The 14,927-nt window shown below is 44.7% G+C and overlaps 3 pseudogenes; all 3 read right to left on the bottom strand.

Annotated features, from left to right (window-relative positions):
* Positions 1-17: 17 nt before the first annotated feature.
* Positions 18-1,771, bottom strand: LOC129564015 (mortality factor 4-like protein 1 pseudogene; annotated as a pseudogene).
* Positions 1,772-3,075: 1,304 nt separating this feature from the next.
* On the bottom strand, positions 3,076-7,496 carry LOC129564013 (uncharacterized; annotated as a pseudogene).
* Positions 7,497-7,923: 427 nt separating this feature from the next.
* LOC129564012 (mortality factor 4-like protein 1 pseudogene) lies at positions 7,924-9,534 on the bottom strand (annotated as a pseudogene).
* Positions 9,535-14,927: the final 5,393 nt, after the last annotated feature.

Genomic DNA, 14,927 nt, shown 5'->3' with positions numbered 1-14,927 from the left:
AAAGAGTCAGAGGCTCTTTAAGTTTGGAAGAACACTCGCACTAGAGTGGAACCCACATGCCTCTTGGCAGATAGATGAAAGAGCTGGTTTTGGCCGGGTACTTAAGTCTCAGTCATCATTGAGCCACCGGTTCAGTCGTTCAGGAATCGTGAATTTGACTTCAGCTCTGCTCATGAATGTTTCCTCATTTTCAACAGTAGGATCTACTCGAGCACTTCTCCGGTGAGGAGCCTGAGGTGTCTCCCTGGGGCTGCCACCATGTCCATGTCCAGGTGTTTTGGTTGGCTCTTTGTTGTTTCGTCTTCAACTTTTTTCTGCTGCTTTGCAGCAGGCTTCGTGCCAGGGTCAACCCCATGCTACCGTCTTTCCCTCAGCCTACCCCTCCTGGTTGGCACTTTGAAGTTTTCGTTGTTTCTGCAGATGGGTATCCATGTGCTAGAGGACTCTGCTTTCTAAAACCCATTCCAACGACTGTAATATGTGAACTATGTCACTTGTTTATGTCTTATGGCAATGTGTGGCTACTTTTTTCATCAAAAGAAGCCCATGAACCCACGACACTCTCTCACCCTCCTGGAATGCAGGCTTGGGGTCCTGCTTCCGCTCCGTTGATAAGAGATTTGCTGCTGCCACTGCCACCTTCTGCAACGAGCCCTGAATAATGGCCCCTACACTCTAGCCCACCCAGCTGTGGGTCAGCCGTGCCGTCAGGCATCACTAGCTCTATATCTTGGGCCCGTTTTGCCAGCGTCTGCATCCCGTCCAGCACCCAGACCTACAGTATTTTCTTGAGGACCTAGGTCTTGCATCAGAAGTAAGACGACGACCTAGACAACAAATTTGGTCTTCCAAGACTCAGACGGTAAAGAATCGTTCTGCAGAACAGGAGGGACTGGAGACACAGGTTCGATCCCTTGGTCAGAACATCCCCTGGAGAAGTCCATGGTAACCCCCTCCATTATCTGTGCCTGGAGAATCCCATGGACAGGATCCTTGTGGGGTTTGGTCCACGGGGATGCAAAGAGTCAGTCACGACTTAAGTCAGGAACAACACACTCTGGAGAATGATATCCACATTCGTCCTGGCAGATAGATGAAATAGCTGGTTTTGGGCGGGTACTTAAGTCTCAGTCATCAAGGAGCCACCCTTTCAGTCGTTCAGGAATCATGACTTTGACTTCAGCTCTGCTCAGGAGTTTTTCCTTGTTTTCAACAGTAGGATCTACTCGAGCCCTTCTCCATGGAGAAGGCCGAGGTGTCTCCCTGGGGCTGGCACCATGTCCATGTCCTGGTGTCTACATTTTGTTCTTTTTCCTTTTCACTTCAACATTTTTCTGATGCATCGACTAGGCTTCTTGCCAGGGACCGCCCCTCTGCCTGCATCTTCTGCCATGCATATCACTCCTGATTGACTCTTTGACGATTTCGTTGCTTCTGCAGATGGCTCTCCGTGTGCTTGAGGACTCTGCCTTCAGGAACCCAATCCAACGACTGTAACATGTGACATATGTCACTTGTTTATGTCTTATGGCAAATTGTGGCTTCTTCATGTCACCAAAAGAGGCCCACGCACGGACAGCACTCTCTCACCCTCCTGGAATGTAGGCTTGTGGTCCTGATTCCCAACCGTTTTAAGAGATTCACCACTGCCATCGCCAGCTTCTCCCACAAGCCCTGACAACTGGCCCCTATACTCTCACCCACCCAGCTGTGGGTCAGCCGCGACGTCAGGCATCACAAGCTCTATATCTTGGGCACAATTTGTCGGCATCCGCAGACTGCCCAGCTCCCAGACCTACAATATTTTTTTAGGAATTAAATATTTCATCAGAAGGCAGAAGAGGACCGAGACAATAGATTTGGTCTTCAAAGACTCAGACGTTATAGAATTGCTATCAGAGCAGGAGGGACTGGAGAAACAAGTTCGATCCCTGGATCAGGAAGATCCCTTGGAGAATGCCATGGTAACCCCCTCCATTATTCTTGCCTGGAGAATCCCATGGACAGAGGATCCTGATGGGATACGTCCACAGGGATGCAAAGAGTCAGAGGCTCCATGGTTTGGAAGAACACTCCCACTAGAGTGAACCCACATGCCTCTTGGCAGATACATAAAAGAGCTGGTTTTGGACGGGTAGTTAAATCTCAGTCATCATTGAGCCACCGTTTCAATCATTCAGGAATCGTGACTTTCACTTCAGCTCTGCTCAGGAGTATTTCCTCGTTTTCAACAGTAGGCTCTACTTGAGCCCCTCTACAGGGAGGAGGCCGAGGTGTCTCCCTGGGGCTGGCACCATGTCCATGTCCACGTGTCTTCGTTTTGTTCTTTTTCGTTTTCACTTCAACATTTTTCTGATGCATTGCACAAGGCTTCTTGCCAAGGACGGCCCTCGCCTTCATCTTCTGCCATGCATACCACTGCTGATTGTCTCTTTGAAGATTTCCTTGCTTCTGCAGATGGCTATCCATGTGCTTGAGGAGTCTGCCTTCAGGAATCCATTCCAACGACTGTAATATGTGAACTATGTCACTTGCATATGTCTTATGGCAACTTATGGCTACTTCATGTCACCAAAATTGGCCCACGCATGGACAGCACTCTCTCACCCTCATGGAATGTAGGCTTGGGGTTCTGCTTCCACACCGTTTTAAGAGATTTGCTACTGCCATTGCTGCCTTCTCCCACAAGCCCTGACTACTGGCCCCTACACTCTCCCCCACCAAGATGTGGATCAGCCGCGCTGTCAGGCATCGCCAGCTCTCTATCTTGGGCCCAGTTTGCCAGCATCCACAGACTGCCCGGCACCCAGACCTACAATATTTTGTTGAGGAGCTAACTATTTCATCAGAAGGCAGAAGAGGACCGAGACAATACATTTGGTCTTGCAAGACTTAGAAATTATAGAATTGTTCTCAGTGTAGGAGGGACTGGAGAAACAAGTTTGATCCCTGGGTCAGGAAAATGCCCTGGAGAAGGACATGGTAACCCACTCCATTATTCTTGCCTGGAGAATCCCATGGACAGAGGATCTTGGAGGGCTATGGTCCACGGGGTTACAAATAGTCAGAGGCTCCTTAAGTTTGGAAGAACACTCGTACTAGAGTGGAACCCACATGCCTCTTGGCAGGTAGATGAAAGAGCTGGTTTGGCCAGGTACTAAAGGGTCAGTCATTATTGAACCACCATTTCAGTCGTTCAGGAATTGTGAATTTGACTTCTGCTCTGCTCATGGATGTTTCCTCATTTTCAACAGTAGGATCTACTCTAGCACTTCTCCGGCGAGGAGCCTGAGGTGTCTCCCTGAGGCTGCCACCATGTCCATGTCCAGGTGATTCGGTTGGCTCTTTCTTGTTTCGTCTTCAACTTTTTTCTGCTGCATCGCACCAGGCTTCGTGCCAGGGGCAACCCCACGCGTGCGTCTTTCCCTCAGCCTACCCCTCCTGGTTGGCACTTTGAAGTTTTCGTTGTTTCTGCAGATGGATATCCATGTGCTAGAGGACGCTGCTTTCTGTAACCCATTCCAACGACTGCAATATGTGAAGTATGTCTCTTGTTTATGTCTTATGGCAACGTGTGGCTACATTTTTCATGCAAAGAGGCCCATGCACCCACAGCACTCTCTCACCCTCCTGGAATGTAGGCTTGGGGTCCTGCTTCCGCTCCGTTGATAAGTGATTTGCTGCTGCCACTGCCACCTTCTCCCACCAGCCCTGAGGAATGGCCCCTACACTCTCGCCCACCCTGCTGTGCATCAGCTGTGACATAAGGCATCACCAGCTCTATATCTTGGGCCCGTTTTGCCAGCGTCCGCAGACCGTCCAGCACCCAGACCTACAGTATTTTCTTGAGGACCTAGGTCTTGCATCAGAAGTAAGACGATGACCTAGACAACAAATTTGGTCTTCTAAGACTCAGACGGTAAAGAATCGTTCTGCAGAACAGGAGGGATTGGAGACACAGGTTCGATCCCTTGGTCAGGACGATCCCCTGGAGAAGGCCATGGTAAGCCCCTCCATTATTCTTGCCTGGATAATCCCATGGACAGAGGATCCTTGTGGGCTATGGTCCATGGAGATGCAAAGAGTCAGAGGCTCCTTAAGTTTGGAAAAAGATTGGCACTAGAGTGGAACCCACATGTCTCTTGGCAGATAGATGAAAGAGCTTGTTTTGGCCGGGTACTTAAGTCTAAGTCATCATCGAGCCACCGTTTCAGTCGTTCAGGAATCGTGACTTTGACTTCAGCTCTGCTCATGAATGTTTCCTCATTTTCAACAGTAGGATCTACTTGAGCATTTCTCCGGCGAGTAGCCTGAGGTGTCTCCCTAGGGCTGCCACCATGTCCATGTACAGGTGTCTTTGGTTGGCTCTTTGTCGTTTTCTCTTCAACTTTGTTCTGCTGCATTGCACCAGGATTCTTGCCAGGTTCAACCCCACTCCTGCGTCTTTCCCTCAGCCTGCCACTCTAGTTGGCACTTTGAAGTTTTCGTTGTTTCTGCAGATGGGTATCCATGTGCTAGAGGACTCTGCTTTCTGAAACCCATTCCAACGACTGTAATATGTGAAGTATGTCACTTGTTTATGTCTTATGGCAAATTGTGGCTACTTTATTTCATCAAAAGTGGCCCTCACACGCACAGCACTGTCTCCCCCTCCTGGATCATAGGCTTGGGGTCCTGCTTCCGCTCCGTTGATAAGAGATTTGCTGTTGCCACTGCCGCCTTCTCCCACCAGCGCTTACTACTGTCTCCTACACTCTCCCCCACCCAGCTGTGTGACAGCCATGCTGTCAGGCATTGCCAACTCTCTATCTTGGGCCAAATTTGCTGGCATCCGCAGACTGCCCAGCACCCAGACCTACAATATTTGTTGAGGAGCTAACTATTTCCTCAGAAGGCTGATGAGGACCGAGACAATATACTTGATCTTCCAAGACTTAGACGTTATATAATTGCTCTAAGAGCAGGAGGGACTGGAGAAACAAGTTCGATCCCTGGGTCAGGAAGATGTCCTGGAGAAGGCCATGGTTAACACCCTTCATTATTCTTGCCTGGAGAATCCCATGGACAGAGGATCCTGGAGGGCTCCAGTACAGTCCAGTTCAGTTCAGTTGCTCAGTTGTGTGCGACTCTCTGCCACCCCATGAATCACAGCACGCCAGGCCTCCATGTCCATCACCAACTCCCGGAGTTCAGACAAACTCACGTCCACAGAGTTAGTGATGCCATCCAGCCATCTCATTCTCTGTCGTCCCCTTCTCCTACTGCCCCCAACCTTTCCCAGCATCAGAGTCTTTTCTAGTGAGTCAACTCATCGCATGAGGTGGCCAAAGTATTGCAGTTTCAGCTTTAGCATCAGTCCCTCCAATGAACACCCAGGATTGATCTCCTTTAGAATGGAATGTTTGGATCTCCTTGCAGTACAAGGGAATCTCAAGAGTCTTCTCCAACACCACAGTTCAAAAGCATCAATTCTTCGGCGATCAGCTTTCTTCACAGCCTAACTCTCACATCCATACATGACCACGGGAAAAACCATAGCCTTGACTAGACAAACCTTGGTTGGCAAAGTAATGTCCCTGCTTTTTAATATGCTACCTAGGTTGGTCATAACTTTCCTTCCAAGGAGTAAGCGTCTTTTAATTTCATGGCTTCAATCAGCTTCCGCAGTGAGTTTGGAGCCCCCAAAAATAAAGTCTGACACTGTTTCCACTGTTTTTCCATCTATTTCCCATGAAGTGATGGGACCAGATGCCATGATCTTTGTTTTCTGAATGTTGAGCTTTAAGACAAACTTTTCACTCTCCTCTTTCACTTTCATCAAGAGGCTTTTGAGTTCCTCTTCACTTTCTGCCATAAGGGTGGTGTCATCTGCATTTCTGAGGTTATTGATATTTCTCCCAGCAATCTTGATTCCAGCTTGTGCTTCTTCCAGCCCAGCCTTCCTCATGATGTACTCTGCATATAAGTTAAATAAGCAGGGTGACAATATACAGCCTTGACATACTCCTTTTCCTATCTGGAACCAGTCTGTTATTCCATGTACAGTTCTAACTGTTGCCCCATGACCTGCATACAGGTTTCTCAAGAGGCAGGTCAAGTGGTCTGGTATTCCCATCTCTTTCAGAATTTTCCACAGTTTACTATGATCCACATAGTCAAAGGCTTTGGCATAGTCAATGAAGCAGAAATAGATGTTTTTCTGGAACTCTCTTTTTCCATGATCCAGCGGATGTTGGCAATTTGATCTCTGGTGCCTCTGCCTTTTCTAAAACCTGCTTGAACATCTGGGAGTTCACGGTTCACATATTGCTGAAGCCTGGCTTGTAGAATTTTGAGCATGACTTTAGTAGCGTGTGAGATGAGTGCAATTGTGCAGTAGTTTGAACATTCTTTGGCATTGCCTTTGGGATTGGAATGAAGATTGACCGTTTCCAGTCCTGTGGCCACTGCTGAGTTTTCCAAATTTGCTGGCATATTGAGTTCAGCACTTTCACAGCAGCATCTTTCAAGACTTGAAATAACTCAACTGTAATTCCATCACCTCCACTAGCTTTGTTCGTAGTGATGCTTTCTAAGGCCCACTTGACTTCACATTCCAAGATGTCTGGCTCTACGTCAGTGATCACATTTTTGTGACTATCTTGGTCGTGAAGATCTTTTTTGTATAGTTCTTCTGTGTATTCTTGCCACCTCTTCTTAATATCTTCTGCTTCTGTTCGGTCCATGCCATTTCTGTCCTTTATCGATCCCATCTTTTCATGAAATGTTCCCTTGGAATCACTAATTTTCTTGAAGATATCTCTTGTTTTTCCTATTCTGTTGTTTTCCTCTATTTCTTTGCATTGATCACTGAGAAAGGCTTTCTTATCTCTCCTTGCTCCACGGGCATAAAAAGAGTCAGAGGCTCCTTGTTTTGGGGGGAACACTCGCACTAGAATGGAAGCCACATTCCTCTTGGCAGATAGATGAAAGAGCTGATGTTGGCCAGGTACCTAAGTCTCAGTCATCATTGAGCCACTGGTTCAGTTGTTCAGGAATCGTGACTTTGACTTCAGCTCTGCTCATGAATGTTTCCTCATTTTCAACAGTAGGATCTACTCGAGCACTTCTTCGGCGAGGAGACTGAGGTGTCTCCCTGGGGCTGCCACCATGTCCATGTGTCTTCGGTTGGCTCTTTGTCTTTTTTTCTTCAGCATTTTTCCGCTGCATAACACCAGGCTTCTGGCCAGGGTCAAGCCCACGCCTGTGTCTTTCCCGCAGCCTACCACTCCTTGTTGGCACATTGAAGTTTTCATTGCTTCTGCAGATGGGTATCCATGTGCTAGAGGACTCTGCTTTTTGGAAGCAATTCCAACGACTGTAATATGTGAAATATGTCTCTTGTTTATGTCTTGTGGCAACTTGTGGCTACTTCATTTCATCAAAAGAGGCCCACGGATGCACAGCACTCTCTCACCCTCCTGGAATGTAGGCTTGTGGTCCTGCTTCCGCTCCATTGATAAGAGATTCGCTGCTACCACCACCTCCTTCTTACACCAGCCCTGAGTAATGGCCCCTACACTATCGCCCACCAAGCTGTGGGTCAGCCGAGCTGTCAGTCATCACCACCTCTATATCTTGGGTGCGTTTTTCCAGCATCCGCAGACCGTCCAGCACCCAGACCTACATTATTTTCTTGAGGACCTAGGTATTTCATCAGAAGTAAGACAATGACCGAGACAACAAATTTGGTCTTCCAAGACTCAGTCGGTAAAGAATCGTTCTGCAGAGCATGAGGGATTGGAGACACAGGTTCGATTCCTTGGTCAGAAGATCCCCTGGAGAAGGCCATGGTAACCCCCTCCATTATCCGTGCCCGGAGAATCCCATGGGCAGGATCTTTGTGGGGTTTGGTCCATGGGGATGCAAGGAGTCAGTCGTGACTTAAGTCAGGAACAACACACGCCAGAGAATGATATCCACATTCGTCCTGGCAGATAGATGAAAGAGCTGGTTTTGGCAGGGTACTTAAGTCTCAGTCATCAGGGAGCCACCGTTTCAGTCATTCAGGAATCGTGACTTTGACTTCAGCTCTGCTCAGGAGTATTTCCTCGTTTTCAACAGTAGGGTCTACTCGAGCCCTTCTACAGGGAGGAGGCCGAGGTGTCTCACTGGGGTGGCCACCATGTCCATGTCCAGGTGTCTTCGTTTTGTTCTTTTTCGTTTTCACTTCAACATTTTTCTGATGCATCGACTAGGCTTCTTGCCAGGGGCCGCCCCTCGCCTGCTTCTTCTGCCATGCATACCACTCCTGATTGGCTCTTTGAAGATATCATTGCTTCTGCAGATGGCTATCTATGTGCTTGAGGACTCTGCTTTCAGGAACCCATTCCAACGACTGTAACATGTGAAGTATGTCACTTGTTTATGTCTTATGGCAACTTGTGACTACTTCATGTCACCAAAAGAGGCCCACGCATGGACAGCTCTCTCTCACCCTCCTGGAATGTAGGCTTGGCATCCTGCTTCCGCTCCGTTGATAAGAGATTTGCTGTTGCCACTGCCCCCTTCTCCCTCCAGCCCTGACTGCTGGCCTCCACACTCTCGCCCACACAGCTGTGGGTCAGCTGCACTCTCAGGCATCGTCAGCGCTATATCTTGGGCCGGATTTGCTGGCGTCAGCAGACCATCTAGCTCCCAGACATACAGTATTTTCTTGAGGACCTAGGTATTTCATCAGTTGTAAGATAACCGAGACAACAAATTTGGTCTTCCAAGACTCGGAAGGTATAGAATCATTCTGCAGAGCAGGAGGGATTGGAGACACAGGTTCGATCCCTTGGTTTTGAAGATCCCCTGAAGAAGGCCATGGTAACCCCCTCCATTATTCTTGCCTGGAAAATGCCATGGACAGGATCCTTGTGGGGTACGGTCCATGGGGATGCGAAGAGTCAGTCGTGACTTAAGTCAGGAACAACACACGCAGGAGAATGATATCCACATTCATCCTGTCAGATAGATGAAAGAGCTTGTTTTGGCCGGGTACTTGAGTCTCAGTCATCAAGAAGCCACCGTTTCAGTCGTTCAGGAATCATGGCTTTGACTTCAGCTCTGCTCAGGAGTGTTTCCTCGTTTTCAACAGTAGGATCTACTCTAGCTCTTCACCGTTGAGGAGCTGAGGTGTCTCACTGGGTCTGCCACCATCTCCAGCCCAGGTGTCTTCTGTTGGTTGTTTTTTGTTTTACCTTCAACTTTTTTCTGCTTCATGGGATCAGGCTTCTTGCCAGGGGCAGCTCATCGCCTGCATCTTCGGCTCTGCATAGTACTCCTGATTGGTTCCTTGAAATTTTCGTTGCTTCTGCAGATTGGTATCCATGTACTTGAGAACTCTCCCTTATGGAACCCATTCCAATGACTGTATTGTGTTAAGTATGTCTCTTGTTTATCTTTTATGACAACTTGTAGATTCTTCATTGCCTGAAGCAGAGGCCCACGCAAGCACATGTCTCTCTCACCCTCCTGAAATTTAGGCTTCAGGTCCTGCTTCCACACCATTGAGAAGAGATTAATTGCTGTTGCCGCCTCCTTCTCCCACTAGCCCTGACTACTGCCACCTTCTCTCTCCCCCACCAAATTGAGTCAGACTCGCTGTCAGGGATCGCCAACTCTATATCTTGGGCCCAATTTGCTGGCTTCCCCAGATCACCCTTCCCCCAGTCCTATAGCATTTTGTTGTGAACCTCAATATTTCATCAGAAATAAGGCGTTCTAACAATAAATTTGGTCTTCCAAGACTCAATTGGCAAAGTATTGTTCTGCAGAGCAGGAGCAACTGGAGACACAGGTTCGATCCCTCACCATCATTCTTCTAGCACAAATTTTCGTCTCATTTTAAGGACCAGTTTAATCTGTAACATTGCTCCCTTCACTTAATATCCACATTGGTATATTTATAAGCAAAATGCATATCTTGCATCCTAGAAAATATGGGAGGTGTTGCTCCTTATCACGCTGTCAAATCACAGTGACCTAAACTTTATATTTGTCTACCTACTGAGAATATTGTTTATATAAGGGCAACTGTAGATGGACTAGCTATATTTTTTCAAGTTTTCTGAGACTGTTCAGCTTTTTTGTCAAACTGTTGCAATATATTTATATAAGATGTGTTTATATATTATTTATAAGATAAATATAGTTAACTATATTAATATACAGTTCATATATATTTTAGTTGCTAATATCCACAACAGAAGTACTGTGTTTTAAAGTAAAAATAAATAAAAAAGATAATCTCCAAATGCAATTCCAAATTGTAAAATTTCTTTCTTTCTCCCTCCCTTCATCTTTTCCTTCCTCCGTGTGTCTCTTCCTTCTTTCTTACTTTCTTCCCCACCGTGGATGTTTTAAATAGATAACAGAGTAATCTTCAGTGGGGAGGGATTGGAAAAAAAACTATTAATTTAAACCATAAAGTAATGGTAACAAATATCTTAATAAATTGCTGTGTGAACACCTTACTTTGTATTCTTTTTAATTTTTTTTTACTTTATTTTTATTTATTTTTATTGGAGGCTAATTACTTTACAATATTGTATTGGTTTTGCCATACATTGACATGAATCCGCCCCAGGTAAACATTTTCCATTTTTTTCCTGCCTTTCATAATGGTTGGAGAATTACAAAATAAGGTAACATATACCTTTATTATTTTCTAGCTGTGCTAATAATTTTAAGTCAATTAATAATAGTTCTAGTGAGCACCTACAATGTACTCTGAAAATAACTGACAAAGATGAAAATATAAGCTGTTTCCTCACTACAAAACTGCAGTGAAGGTCACAGGATACTTATCAATAGCTACTTGAGATTTATTTTTGGCCTGTTTCCTCTATGGGGCTTTATTTATTTAATAAAAATTATTTCTTTGTCAGTGACACCAACATTCCTTTTAATTTTTTAATGAATTGTTTCCCTCCACCTGGTATTTGAACTCTCGATTTCTGTCTTTGACTTTCTGTTTCACCCTACCAAAAATGTATGTGATCTCATCTACTCCTATTGTGTCAAAATTTTGTTGCTATCTTAGTTCTCTGAATTAAGTGTGGGGTAAAGTATTCAAAGGACTTGTGAACATCTTTATTTAAACATCTTACAGATATCTCAATATCTGCATATTTCAAAATTCAGCTGATAAAATTCTGAAAAATAAAATTCATCTTCCCATTTTCCTTTTCTAGTGATAGTAGAGGCTTCTCCTCGGATACCTCTAATCTATTGTTTTCCCGAACCATAATGATTTTATTCCATGTGACCCAAACACTAATCTTGGGTATTATCTCAAATATGTGTGTTTCAGTTTTGACTGTTTTTCTCCATTCACACTGCCATGATCCTTCTATAAAGCAAGAATATCTTTCCTTTGCACTGCTGTAATAACACTGTGACAAATATTCTGACTTCTGTCTTTGCTCCACTACAATTCATTCTCTGAACTGCAGCCAGCATGATATCTTTATTATTTTTAAAAGAATTATCAGTAAGGATTACATGTACTGGCTTCTCCTTTTCTGAATCAAGACAGTGGTCTCCTTTCAATTTCTTGAAAATACCAAAATCCTTCCAAATTCAGGGGCTTTGCAATGCTGCACCATTGAGCTGAATACTATTCCCCCATTCTGTTCCCCTATTCCAATTTAGTTTTTAAGTTTCTCCTTAAATGCATTTTCCCTTAAATTTTTCACCCCTTCTCTAATCCAAATTAAGTCCTTCATTAAGTTCTCTGATAACATCAAAACACCAGAATCCTCAAAACTTTTAAGTGTGTTTTCTAATTTGTTCTCCCATTCATTTGATACTTGAACTCTGAAGTGAACTTTGTTTTTTACCTCAGCACTCTTTCAATACGTAGACTTATTCCACATACCTGATTTTAATATTAACTACTTCTCTTTAGCATTTTATCCTAGGGTTAAGAGAACTTCCCTACTGTTCTAATTAACAATCCTATTAGAGATACCAAGGGAATATTTCATGCAAAGATGGGCTCGATAAAGGACAGAAATGGTATGGACCTAACAGAAGCAGAAGATATTAAGAAGAGATGGCAAGAATACACAGAAGAACTGTACAAAAATGATCTTCATGACCAAGATAATCACAATGGCGTGATCACTGACCTAGAGCCAGACATCTTGGAATGTGAAGTCAAGTGGGCCTTAGAAAGCATCACTACGAACAAAGCTAGTGGAGGTGATGGAATTCCAGTTGAGCTATTTCAAATCCTGAAAGATGATGCTGTGAAAGTGCTGAACTCAATATGCCAGCAAATTTGGACTGGAAAAGGTCAGTCTTCATTCCAATCCCAAAGAAAGGTAATGCCAAAGAATGCTCAAACTACCACACAATTGCACTCATCTCACATGCTAGTAAAGTCATGCTCAAAATTCTCCAAGCCAGGCTTCAGCAATATGTGAACCGTGAACTTACAGATGTTCAAGCAGGTTTTAGAAAAGGCAGAGGAACCAGAGATCAAATTGCCAACATCCGCTGGATCATGGAGAAAACAAGAGAGTTCCAGAAAAACATCTATTTCTGCTTCATTGACTACGCCAAAGCCTTTGTGTGGATCACAATAAACTGTGGAAAATTCTGAAAAAGATGGGAATACCAGACTACCTGACCTTCCTCTTCAGAAACCTGTATGGAGGTCAGGAAGCAACAGTTAGAAATGGACATGGAACAACAGACTGGTTCCAAATAGGAAAAGGAGTACATCAAGGTTGTATATTGTCACCATGCTTATTTAACTTCTATGCAGAGTACATCATAAGGAACGCTGGGCTGGAAGAAGCACAAGCTGGAATCAAGATTGCTGGGAGAGATATCAATAACCTCAGATATGCAGATGACACCACCCTTATGGCAGAAATTGAAGAGGAACTCAAAGGCCTCTTGATGAAAGTGAAAGAGAAGAGTGAAAAGTTTGTCTTAAAGATCAACATTCAGAAAACAAAGATCATGGCCTCTGGTCCCATCACTTCATGGGAAATAGATGGGGAAACCGTGGAGACAGTGTCAGACTTTATTTTTGGGGGCTCCAGAATCACTGTGGATGCTGATTGCAGCCATGAAATTAAAAGACGCTTACTCCTTGGAAGGAAAGTTATGACCAACCTAGATAGCATATTAAAAAGCAGAGACATTACTTTGCCAACCAAGGTCCGTCTATTCAAGGCTGTGATTTTCCAGTGGTTATGTATGGATGTGAGAGTTGGACTATGAAGAAAGCTGATCACCGAAGAATTGATGCTTTTGAATTGTGGTACTGGAGAAGACTCTTGAGAGTCCCTTGGACTGCAAGGAGATCCAACCAGTCCATTCTTGGGGAGATCAATCCTGGGTGTTCATTGGAAGGACTGATGCTAAAACTGAAACTGCAATACTTTGGCCACCTCATGCGACGAGTTGACTCACTGGAAAAGACTCTGATGCTGGGAGTGATTGGGGGTGGGAGAAGACGGGGACGACAGAGAATGAGATGGCTGAATGGCATCACCGACTCGATGGAGGTGAGTTTGAGTGAACTCCAGGAGTTGGTGATGGACAGGGCGGCCTGGCGTGCTGGCGTGCTGTATAGGGTTGCAAATATTCAGACACAACTGAGCGACTGAACTGAACTGAAACCTGAAACTTGGCAGATCATTTCCATGTTATTTCACAAGAACTCCCTCAGAAGCAATATATATTCCTCACAATGATGGAGTTGGCATCTTTCTGCTAGCATGGTCCATTTTACCATCATCTCTCAGCAAGATTATCGTAGTTCCTAACTGCTTTTAATACCTTTAGTTTTGCTTTTCCCCAAGAATTGTTTATACTGCAGTCAATGTAACCTACTTGAAAAGCAAAGCTGTGTCATTCGTTTATCTGAATTAAACCTTTCCATTTTTCTGTCATTGACCTTGCATATTTCAAAGTCTTCAGAATAAGGGCCTTACAAGGCCCTTAATAATCTGGTGTCTGCTTCTTTTCATCACATGTCTGCCTAAGACATAACAACACCTCCTGCTAACATATACAGTCTTGCACTGTTTCCCCTTTTACTTGCTCTTTTCCTGAATGATTTCATCTAGTTTGATGATTTTAACCACCACCTCTATATTGACAACTCCAGAATATTGCTTTGGAAGAGACGTGGATTGATTTAAGGGAGAACTGTTTTGAGGACTGGAAGAATAGGTTCAGGTCTATCATAACACTACCATCTTTCCAGTCACCCAAATCACCTAAGATAAGCACATAAAAATCTATATACCATTTTATACTTCTTGTTTCCCCAAATCTCATAGTCAAAAAAATCACTTAGGTAACAGATGATTGGGGACTTAACCAGAGTGATATTGATAGAAACGCGTAATTAGTCACATTAAAGGGTAGTCATTTTATGGTAAATCAGTAAGATTTGTTGATTGATTGGAGGGAGAAACATTCAAGGATCATTTCCACATTTCTAGTTGGGGTGTCTGAATGACTGGCGGTACCATTAAATAGGAAGGCAGGATAAGCATAGTTTTAGTTGTTCAGTTCAGTTCAGTTGCTCAGTCGTGTCCGACTCTTTGCGACCCCATGAATCACAGCACACCAGGCCTCCCTGTCCATCACCAACTCCCGGAGTTCACTCAAGCTCATGTCCATCGAGTCGGTGATGCCATCCAGCCATCTCATTCTCTGTCGTCCCCGTCTCCTCCCACCCCCAATTCTTCCTAGCATCAGACTCTTTTCCAGTGAGTCAACTCGACGCATGAGGTGGCCAAGATATTGGAGTTTCAGCTTTAGCATCAGTCCTTCCAATGAACACCCAGGATTGATCTCCTTTAGAATGGACTGATTGGATCTCCTTGCAGTCCAAGGGACTCTCAAGAGTCTTCTCCAGCACCACAGTTCAA

Source organism: Moschus berezovskii, chromosome X (genome assembly GCF_049115385.1).
Source record: "Moschus berezovskii isolate FMDL1 chromosome X, NW_MosBer_1.0, whole genome shotgun sequence".
NCBI classification, from domain to species: Eukaryota; Metazoa; Chordata; class Mammalia; order Artiodactyla; family Moschidae; genus Moschus; species Moschus berezovskii.
Note: the sequence above shows the minus strand (reverse complement) of the source record. Positions and strands in the feature narration are given on the sequence as shown.